An 11,427-nucleotide genomic window follows, 5' to 3' on the forward strand; every position below is an offset into this window, starting at 1 on the left:
TGTTTATGCAGGCTCTGAAATTCTGTTAGTTAAAGTAGAATTGAGACTGCTAATCTGATGAAGATCCCCATCCCCCCGCCCCACACACCCCATCCAGCCACTGTAAGAATTATTTGAATTTTTCAAATCATACATTCCTGTGGTCTGTATTTAATTCTGTTTTCTTCTTACTAGAACATTTTTGGAAACATTTAGCTTTTTTTAATCTGATTTTTCATTGTATGCGGTCTCTGTATAAGTAAAACCTACTCTTTGAAATTGAAGGAGAGTTAAAGCATTTAAGTAATACTTGTGCTAAGACTAAATACTTAACTCATATCTGTTGAAGCCCCAACATACAAATGACATTTTCTTGTTGAGAGAAGCCTTACTCTTTATTGCACTTCTTGTTGTTTCAAACTCCCTACATTGTTAGTGTATGCCCATACATTCTTGCCAGTGTCTAATAACTCCTTTCTACAGCATTAGACTTTATTTTTTTACGTATTGGTTTGTTTTGTTTCTATTGCTATACGATTGATTGTAATGGTAGTAATAATGATGCTGTCATTTCACTGGTTCTGTAGCTTTAAATCCTTCATAGGTTGAAAAGTTTTTGAATTAATCCCAGTTGTCAGATATGGAATCTCAAAAATGTTCTACACAACAGTTAAAAAAAACACCTGCTTAATACATTAGTTTTCATAGCCTATCAACTTCATATTTTGGTTCTACCCTGCCGCCAGTATGGCGGGTAGTCATGGGTCTTCTCTCCCATATAGGACATCATATGAATATACGACGTTACTTCGTTTAGTACGCATGCCATTACTACGCGGTCGTTAGTACGACCGCGTTTTTAGTTCGCATTCCTTTCCTACGCAATTCGGAACAACGAATTGCAGTAGGGGGTGCTGGATGTTGGAATAGTATAATTTACTATTCCAACTCCAGTCTATGCGGACACTAGGGAAGGTGTTGGATTTTAAATCCAACACCTTCCCCCCTAACGCAAGTCGCTGTTCCGACTTGCGTAGTAAAGGTTTTCTAAGTAACAACGCGTGCGTACTAACGTCCGCGTAGTAATGGCATGCGAAGTAACGCATGCTAAGTAAACGCCGTTTACCCATCATATTCCCAGTTCTCCTTATGTACATCTTGTCTAGGGAATCCTCTACATGCTCTCTGTTATCTGTATTTTACTGTTCTTTTTCTAGCATATAAGATAAACTGCTCTGCAATGTATTTAGTAAAAGTTTCCCTGCAATTACTTTCTCCTTAGAACTATTTTCTTTCACCTAGTTGCAGTCTTTCTGGGCTCCTACACCAACATATTATGCACTTCACCTAACTTTTACCCTAACCACAGCATAGTCTCCTAAAACTAAATATCACTATGTAAAGCCTGCAAATGCTGTGGTCTATAAATAATTTTGCAGAATGCACCATGTAAACCAGCTACCAAAGTTGTCATCTGTGTGTCCTCCTAAGCCAAGCCGAGAGTCAAACTTCTACTATGAGCAAGGTGTAAAAATTCAAGCATGTCAATGTACCATCTTCTGAGGATAAAAGGGTGAAAGGTTCTGGACTGACCCTCGTGAGAAGCATATTGATGCGCCACCTACTGCTGTATAAAAACCTGAAAGATTTTAGACTGACCCGCTGGATAAATTGTGCTTTTTCTTTCTGCCAAACCCTCCTTGTCCATGAAAAAAGACCAGCAAAACCTATTGGCTGCCTACGTAGGTGTCTTTGAGGCCCACTATGTCACTAAGACCAGTCTTTGGGAGTGGGGCTTGGAGACTTTCCCATTTCTTGACCATATGATGTCTCTCCAACTACACCTTCCTTGTTGATGTCCAAAATAGTCTTCTTTTCATAACTATTAAGCCAACATCGGCAACGGGAAAACCTTATCATTTATAAATAATTGCCCTAGACCACAATCATTGATGATAACCTTAAAGTCACTTTTGGCATTTTCAGCTTCAGGCCTGTGCTCTGCACCCTATCAGTAACTAATGATCTCTTGTTCTTGGTTTGTTCCCCTGTACCCCAATTAATTAAGGTGTCAACAAAACAAAAGATGACGGTTCAGTTCATGGTTTTTTTTCCCCAGCCCTGAACATCTGGTTCTCTACTTCTCCAGAGACAAAATGAGGACACTATAAAAGGAGAGCCTTACTTTCTATCCATTTTCCATTTCTTTTGCTTTGCCACAGTCCAAAATGGCCCAGGTAATGAGGACGCATTTTGCATGAGGACCCTGAACCAGTTCTGGCTCAACAACACTTTCCCACCTGCTTTTGATCACCAAATATTCTAACCAAAACAATTTTCAGAGCCATCAGCTCTTTGGGAGTTCCCTCGACTTGATTTAAAGCATTACAACTATCCATAGATCTATGCTGGAGAGGAAAAATGCTTACCAGTAATTGCACTACTTAAGCCTTTTCTTTTATAGGTTTGCTTGCAATCACACCCCTCCCTAATGAGGATATCCTTTTCTTTCTCTCTTTTTGCTATGAAAAACTGAGGTATGGCGACTGGTGTTGTAAACCCTTTTTTCATCATTTATTGGCGTCCAAATGCAAACATTGAGGTGAATAGGCCACATAAGTTATTGTATTGAGCTTGAATTTTCTTTTAACAGTCTTTGCTTTTTTTGTGTGGAACATTTTACTGAAGATGTCCAACCTATTGTCAAGGAATAATTAGAAGACTGGGTATTTCTCAGGTATACCAATGATGAACTGCACTGACAGACAATTAACTTATTTATAGCACATGAAGTAACTGCCTGAAGTATTTTCTACCTAACCAATTTAAAGGTGCTCTTGTCAGTTGTCAGTTATGGCAGTATTTTCCAGTAGACCTATATAGGCAGGCACTTTTTGATTGTATTATCTCCACCGCAGAACTGGTAAAAAGTAATAATCTGGTCATACACCATTTATATCCATATAGGTGTTAACATGAACCTTGCATGTGCCATACTTTTGAAGAAAAGAATAAAATATGCAATATATACTTTTCTTCATGGTCTTACTAGGGTATTGGTCTAAGACTGGAAGCACCTTATCTAGGCTATGTTAGCTAAACTTGTATAAACACTTTGACTCACAAAAATGTTTCAGTATTATTTTGTTGACCGGTATTAAAGAGCTTTTTTTGTACAAAGGTATAGTGTACATATCTGTTATTTTGAATGAATTCCAGACATACATATATATTTAAAGTTTAATTTGTTGATAATTGGTTTTTTTCACACTTCAAATAAAGTTATGTTAAATAAGGAATCATTTCAGTAGCTTGGCTTACATTTTTTAAAGAATGAATGTACTTGTATGACTGATGCTGCAAACTGAATCACTTTGATATTTGTCAGATTCGGAAAATGAAGGATAAATTGATTTGCGCAGGATAACATGGCTGGGAAGGTTCATATGCTATTATACCTGCTTGCAAGATGGTTACCGTGTATGAAGTCTGGTTTCTTGGAGCCGTCGTGTTTATTGTGGGGTAGAATTTTTGTGCTTATTTCCTAAATCGCTCTTCCAGCTCTTTCCAATAAAGGAAATTAAACGGCAGCCTATCCAGCAGCGCCTATCTTGATGCTTTTCAGTGAACTTGCTAAGAACTTGCACATACTTTAAATTATGAACAGTTTATTTACCCCCCACCCCCTTGAAATCCTGCTCCGTTTTGTTTTGTTGCAAAAAAGTTTGTTGTGACTTAATTCACGTTTTTTAATGCTTTTAGTATGAGGCACAGGCTCTGTGTTTAGGGTACTGTGGGAGATGGGAAGGGGAGTTATTGTCTGGACGGGCTCAGGCGATACACTTCAATTTTTTCTGGAGCAATGTCCACATGCTCCATGGAGGAAGATCTTTACATATTGTGAAAAGTGATTTCTGAACTTTGTCATGATTGTTTTCTCATCCCTTTCTGAGAAAGTTATGGTATTGCGAATTTGTGACAGCAGCACAGGCTCCATTCCTATGAAATGCTAACACAGATGCCCAAAAACAATGTAAAGGAAACTTCAGTTCTAAGCCTACTTGAATTCTTATACATGTTTTATAAAATAGGCAAGACGGCAAATTCGCTAGTCAGACCAGAATAACTTTGTTTTCTGAGACTAATGAGCTTATAAGACCACAATTGCCTCTTTTTTTCTAGAGTGTTTAAACAGGAAGTTTTAAGACTCCTGACTCTAAACTCTGTATGTCTTATCTCAGGTTCTCACTGGAGGCATTATGCTGGCATTCATAGTTATAGTATCCCTCTCAACTACATTAATCTCTTTGCAGTAACTCCCTTGTGCCAACTGTGGACCTCTAAGTGATCAGGAGTAGAAAAGCAAGTGGCTTTCCATTGTTATCAATTATAGTTCCCCGATGTTAAAGATGGATGAAACGCACAGTGTAGCATATCGAAGCGACGTGCACTACTACTCTGGTGGTTCTGGCAACTCTAAGACCGGAAATACATAAGATGTAGAGATGGTCTTATGGTGTGACGTAATGATCTGAGTGTGAATGAATGAGTATAAAGATATGCTCAACTGCAGCTCTCTTGCATGGAGTAATTCATATTGCATGCTCCAGGGCTGGGGAAGACACTACATCTGGCAACAAGTAGGGGCTATGTGCCTGTGAAAAAATTGGACTGGTCTCGCTAAACGTTTGCAACAGTATGGCAATTTGCTTGTGCGTGCCACGTGTGCCAGAATCGATGGAAAGCAGTCTGCGACGGGCACATGTGTAGTGAAAGGTCCACTTCAGCCCATACATGGCCGAGGAAGCGGTAAAAGGCCCTACAGAGGAGCATGTTCAAAACGCCTGCCAACATCGCCGGTGAGGTTGTTGGCAAAGACGCTGCTCGGTACCCTGAACATACATCGACTAGGGAGCAGTTTGAAGCACTCCATTCCTTTGAACACTTCAAAATCACAGAAGCGGCCTGAAGTCTGCTTGGTGCAATATGCATCCTGAGAAATGGAATTGATCGAAGAGTGTGTGACTCACGAGTGAGAAGCACAACAACCAATACTTTGCTGAAGCATCAGCACAGTCCAAGGGAGCAACTATTATGTCAACGTAAGGAAACTAACAATAGTGTTAATATAGTACAAGAGAGAGAAATAAAAAAAAGAGCATACTCCCATTCATAAACTATTGTATTGCATTGCACCAACGGCACGTAGCTGACGATCTTAGAACTAGACGAGTCGCACTGTGCAGTGCAACAAGTTGAGTCACATACTGACATGGTGCAGGAAGAGAGTGCAAAGTACAATGCAGCAGCGTTCTTAAAACAACCACTGCCATTTGACACGGCCAAAAAGCAAAACTGGTGCCAGGTGGTCTGCGTCAAATGAAACATTCAATGACGTGGTAGATGGACTTGAGGAGGAAGATGATAATAAAATCAACAAGTATTAAAAGATCTGGCAGGTTATGGAGTGAAAGAAGTGCTAAAGAAAGTTCCATGTTCTGACGCAACATCATACCGAAAAGTAAAAGAAGCGTTAGAAGCCAAATTTAATCCAATACCAAATGTTTAGTATGAAAAATATATTTTCAACAAAACACGACAACAATCTGGCGAAACAATGGATGAGTTAGTTGAGATGCTTGACCTCTTATCAAACACTGCAAATTCTGTGACTACACTGATGAAGAAGCTATGCGCGTCAGAATTGAGATTCTTTCAGATTCTTTCAGAAGGCGCATGGTGAGAGACTCTCAGTCTAGAGAAAATGTTGATGGCTACGAGAGCAGAGGAATGAGCAGAACGACAAGCTGCTGACATGGAAGCAGGGATAGTGCACATTTAGTCCGCATTGACTGTGAAGTAGGCATAAGCTCGGAGCGAAGTAAGTCGACATCCTGGAAAAACACAAAACCATGCTGTGGATTTTTTTTTCCCATGGGGGCAAGTGTGCAGCCCTTAGACAAATCTGTAAAGGTTGCAGGAAAGGTAATCACTTCATAACTGTGTGTCAATCCAGTGGGAAGTCAAGCACATCAGGACAATAAGAAAAGAGGGACACCAGAGTTAGCCAAAAGCCATCTTATCATGCTCACAAAACCAATAAGTAGCATCAACTACGCCAGGTAGAGATCAAGCAAAGTAAATTCTTGTCAAAGTCATTGCATAGCTGTTCTTCAATGTCACTGTCCAGTACTAGTGAAGAGTATGGGTGCTTACTGATTATGTCCACCAAAGGATGATGTGCACAATATATGGGGTTAGCTGCCATTGAGGAAAATCAAGACCTAGAAAAACCCCACCAAATGAAATGCAGGACCTCACTCTGCTACTGTCCCAGAATTACGCTGAAGTTATAAGGTCACCCCATAACATTCATCATTGACAATGGATAAGGTCAACACCCTCTCGTCTGTGCCACGCTTCACTCTTTCTAACACAAAAGTATATACCTTGGCGGCCTCTAAACCATTACAAAGCCAAGGGTTGTTCACCACAACAATGCAACACAAAACAACTTCAACACGAGCCACCAATCATGTTCTGCGCGGAACCTCATTTAAGGCATGTCTACTCAGATTCGCCATAACAGGCTGCATGGGGTTGGTACCCTCAACTACTTTGGCATTTCTGAAATTGCTGTTCAGCACGGACGTGGATCCTGACTTCGGGGACATCACTCCTAATGGAGGGGGTTTCTTGTACTTCACTTACTAACAGGTTGCATCACGTATATTGATGGCCGCAGGCCTCTTATTCTATATACTTTCTTCACAGAAGAAGTCCCTCTGTTCCTAGAATTGTTAGGTAACAAGATGGAGAATTGTTGCTTCTCTTATACTCTCATTGATGCTACTGTACCCTTTCATGCGATTTGTTTGCTATATTGGATACTTCTTTACTACATGTTTGCTTTAAAGACCTCATTTGCTATGTTTAAAAATCATGATGTTGTCAATAAATCAGTCTTCCTTGCATCAAATTAGGGTTTGATTGGATTTACTGTAACGTAGTTTGTGCTCCAGACACTCACTGAATATTGTACAAGTCTCTGCTTCGGCAGTGTACCTGGGTGCACCTCTTTGCAGCAGGGGTGCTGTCTGTAGTAGCACACTCTAGTTATTATTTTTACTAACCGCACTTGTGGGACGGTCATTGTGCTTGGCATATTCTCCCACTGCTGCTACGTTTGTTATAGTTATCCCTCAAATACAATGTCATCCACCTGTGTTGCGATCACCAATTCCTGTGCCCAAGCATGTTCAACAACTCCTCGCTTTATAAATAATGTAGTTGTTCCTTAATCTTACACACCTTAGGTTAAGTATTTTTGCTGAGTGTAGTGCAACTCTTGCTTATACCAAACCTTTAGATTATCTTTGTGTTTGCAATGTTCCATTGTGCTTGTTATTCTCCCTAGGTTTTGACAAAAAGGCCTCATATTTTTGTTCCACATGTTTGAACAAGCCTGGCTTCATTGATGACCTTTTTTCAGTTGCTATTATTATTCACTACTTGATAATTATCCATGTGCCAGCAGTCCGGCACTTTCCAGTCAGGTAGGGACTTTCTAGTCAGGTACTTTCCAGAGTGATTCATGTGCCACCAATTCTACACATGTTTGGTAATTATCCATGTGCCTGCAGTCAGGGACTTTATAGGACTATTGAAAGATAAATAAACAGGTGCCCTTCCAGAAAGAACTGTCCACCTATAAACACTCAGCCAAACCGCAGTCAGGCGCTTGCATTTATTTCCTGAAAAGAGAATCCTTCTCCTCCCTCCAACTTTCCTAGATGATTGCACCCTCTTCTCCCTGATTCAAGCTTCCTCGCCTGGCCCCATGACTTCTGCGCTCCCGCAGATATCACTGAGCAGCTCATCTGACTTCTCCAATCCCTGCATTTCAGAAAAGGCCTGCTTTTGAGAGATGACAGCAAATCCTCTCTGTGGCTGCAGCTGTTCAGGAACCGACCCTTTTGTCATCCTGGCTTTGTAACAGCATAATGAATCCGCGTTAATTCTACTGCAATAGAAGCCATTGAGTTTTCAGTATTTCTGTAGAGTTCTACAGCTCAGAAATTGCAGAAAAATAAACTTGGACTAGATGAGCTAGCTACACACTCACAGACCTGGGAAACCTGATATCTGCGGAAATGCAGAAAACTCAATTGCTCCTATTGCAGTAGCATGCGCTGCTTCACGTTTGCTCTGTTGTTCAAAAGAAGACTGACGTCCTAAATCTATATTAGAAAAGTGTTTACATTTCCCGATCCAAAATGGACCCTGTGCTTAACGTTGCTTCAAGGGTGTTGCAATGAAGTCCTTTCTCTAGTTCTTTACTGCGCTTATGTTGTAACCGTGTTTGTGTCGAGAGAGAATTTATATTGCACTCACTACCTGTGACGAGGCGTTGAAAGTGAGAGAAGGATAGAATGCCAGACAGGTTTGTTAGCGGTATTTGTTATGTTTTTGAGTTGATCGCCTGTCAAAGAACTCATTGAGGCAAAACATCTGACATTTGGCTGACGATACTGAATTCCAAAAGTTCCGAAATGTTTAGCATGGAATAATACTGAGAGGCTCGAGAATAGTCATACCTGAAAGCCTGAGACAACGGGGTCATAGAATTGGCCCATGAAGGACACCATGGCATTGTAGCCACATAAAGAGCACTATGAGAAAGGGTGTTCCCTCGACTAGGAGAGTGAGTAGAAAAAGTGTTGATCTGCCACATCTCTAATTGCTTGTCCCCCAATGTGACTCAGCATCCGGTGACCATGTTTAATCTCTATACCCATGCTTGGGAGAGAGTCACCGTCGACTTCTTTGGACCACTAGGAGATGGACAGCATTTCATGATAGTCGTAGAGACAAATATTCGCGTTTCTTCTTGGTAGAGAGGATTTCTTCAACAACTCATTACAAAATCATAGAAAGGCTTGATGACCTCTTTGCAACCTGGGGCATCCCAGGGATCCTCAAGTCAGACAATGATGTGTCATTCAATAGTAAAGTATTTAAAGATTTCCTTACCACAACTCAACGTCAAACACCAAAAGAGTACACCTCTCTGGCCTCAATCCAATGGTGTAGTCATAAGATTTATGGGCACTCTTGAAAGGGTAATTCAACAAGCCTCAATGGAAAGGATTGACTTGAACAAAGCCCTGTGCCAGTTCCCCTGGGCCTATCAATCAACCCCTCACTCCACAATGGGTGAAAGTCCAGCTACACCCTATTTTCCAACGGTCCTTTACAGGTGGTGGCATACAAGGGACACATGGTAACAGAACGTCGTCCAAGGAAATCCATCACGCTGGACACATCACATTTTAAACACTTACCTCATCACTCACCAGCTCATGATGCTACCTTGTGAGTGAACATGCCTTCATGTCCGGCTCCTAAGCCAGAGCCTGTGCTCCTTTTGCGCGGTGAGGGTGGACCTCGCTGCATGGATTACCAGGGCTGGCAGACAACTTTGAGGCCTGCCATACTTATTAAGGAGATACGATTTCATTGATGCATGCCACTAATTATTTAACTTGGGGGGAGGTGTAGCATATCGATACGATGCGCACTTGGACCTTGGTAGTTCTAGGCGGACTCTGAGGACAGGAACTACGTAAGATGTGGGGGAGGAAATAGGGTGTGGTCTAGGAAGTATGATGTAATGCTCAAAGTGGGAATGAATTTCAGAGAACAAAGATATGCTCAACTGCAGCTTCTGTGTGGTGTAAATTATATTGCATGCTCCAAGGCTGAGGAAGACACTACACACAGTAGAATAGTATGTCCCTATGCGTTTCAGTAACCCTGAATAGGTTTAAAGACTGCTGTGTGGTAAAACGGGCTACATGGTAAACACGTTGGCGCTTGCATGAATCAACCAAGATTCACATGCCTCTGTTTAGTAGAACATGTGCAAGCTTCCTGAAGCTTCTATAACAATGAATAACTCTTTAAATTTCCTTGCTAGTTAGTAACTCCACATGATTGTACTTCTAGACAATACGTGAAATGGACAGATGCATTTCCACATATGCAGTAGTGTCATACCGCAGTACATTTGCTTCCTATTACTTAGATTATTCTCCATTGTTTAACCATACGCATCACTAGGCATCTGTCTTTGGAAAAGTTATAATTCTTGCAGGCATGAGATACCCATAAGTTGAAAGTAAACATTTAATTAGACCATTCCCTACTCAACTAATTGTTACTACCTTCATAAATAATGGCATTGGTAAAACGACAAAATATATAACCTATTGTCAGAAACCCAGTCAGAGGGCCACGGGGCAAGCAGGGTTTACTGGGTTCAACCAAGGCCATTGTGGCAGTTTACTCCTGATGTCCCAGGACCCACCCTATCATGGATCCTTCTCAACTAGATCAAGCACCCCCTTCTGCACCGGACTCTCAATTAGGAAGGGTCGCAGAATCAATAGAGGCTCCCTGAGAGTGAAGTTAGATACAGATCAGTAAACACAATTCATAACTGAAGGTGCATGCAGCGCACCAATAAATCAATGTCCAATCAAATACTTATTTTGTATAAAAGAAGTATTTTAGTTCTTAATTCTACACATGCACAGTTAAATGGCATTCAATAATCCATAATACAGTCCCCTTGAGAAAGGTATCCTTGTAGTTGTCAGGCTGCCCTCCAGGCTACTAAGTTCCCATGTAACAGGTGTGTTGTTATTCCCCATTCACTTGTGGCAACATCCAGGGACTGTAAACTACTAGGCCCTGTTCAGAGTGTCCTCCTCTTGGACTCAGTCAATAAGGTGTAGTCACATTCAGTCAATTAGGGTTGCTAAAACCAAAGGCTATTATGTCTCCTGGGCCTGGTAGGCCCAGTACTCAGCTCACCTGCTCCAGCAGTGCGAACTCTGGCAGTGGTACAGTACGGTTCTGGCCCAGAACGACAATTAGGCTACGTGCTTTCACATTGGCAGCTTCTGGTAGGAGCCGTCTTTCTCCTGAGCTGCACTTACCAGCATCCTTACAATCGTAGTTGCTCCGGTTCCAGCCACACTCAATAAGTCTTGTTTTTCCTTGCTCGGAGTTGGGTCAGTGTTCTTGCTCTGGCGGGGCTCCAACGATGTCTGCTCTGTTCTCAGGCCTCCTTGGATGCAAAGACTCCCTCTTCTGGGTTGTAGCAGCAATTTGGGTCATGGGTAACAACCCAGACCTCCGGCCTCAGCACTTCGAGAGGACCCTCCTGGCATACAGGGTCAATCGGATGAATCTCACTGTCTGATCATGCTGGCCTTCGGTTGCCTGTTCTGCGGCCCTTCCTGGCATATGGGGTCGCAGCAATGTTCCGCCCATGTGTAACGGCCCCATAAATGCAACAGTTTCTCAGTACACAGTGGCCCCTCCTAGCATACAGAGTCACCAACTTCCACAATCTGGCACACTGGTAACTGCCCGGTCGAT

Source organism: Triturus cristatus, chromosome 4_1 (assembly GCF_964204655.1).
Source record: "Triturus cristatus chromosome 4_1, aTriCri1.1, whole genome shotgun sequence".
In the NCBI taxonomy this organism is placed as follows: Eukaryota; Metazoa; Chordata; class Amphibia; order Caudata; family Salamandridae; genus Triturus; species Triturus cristatus.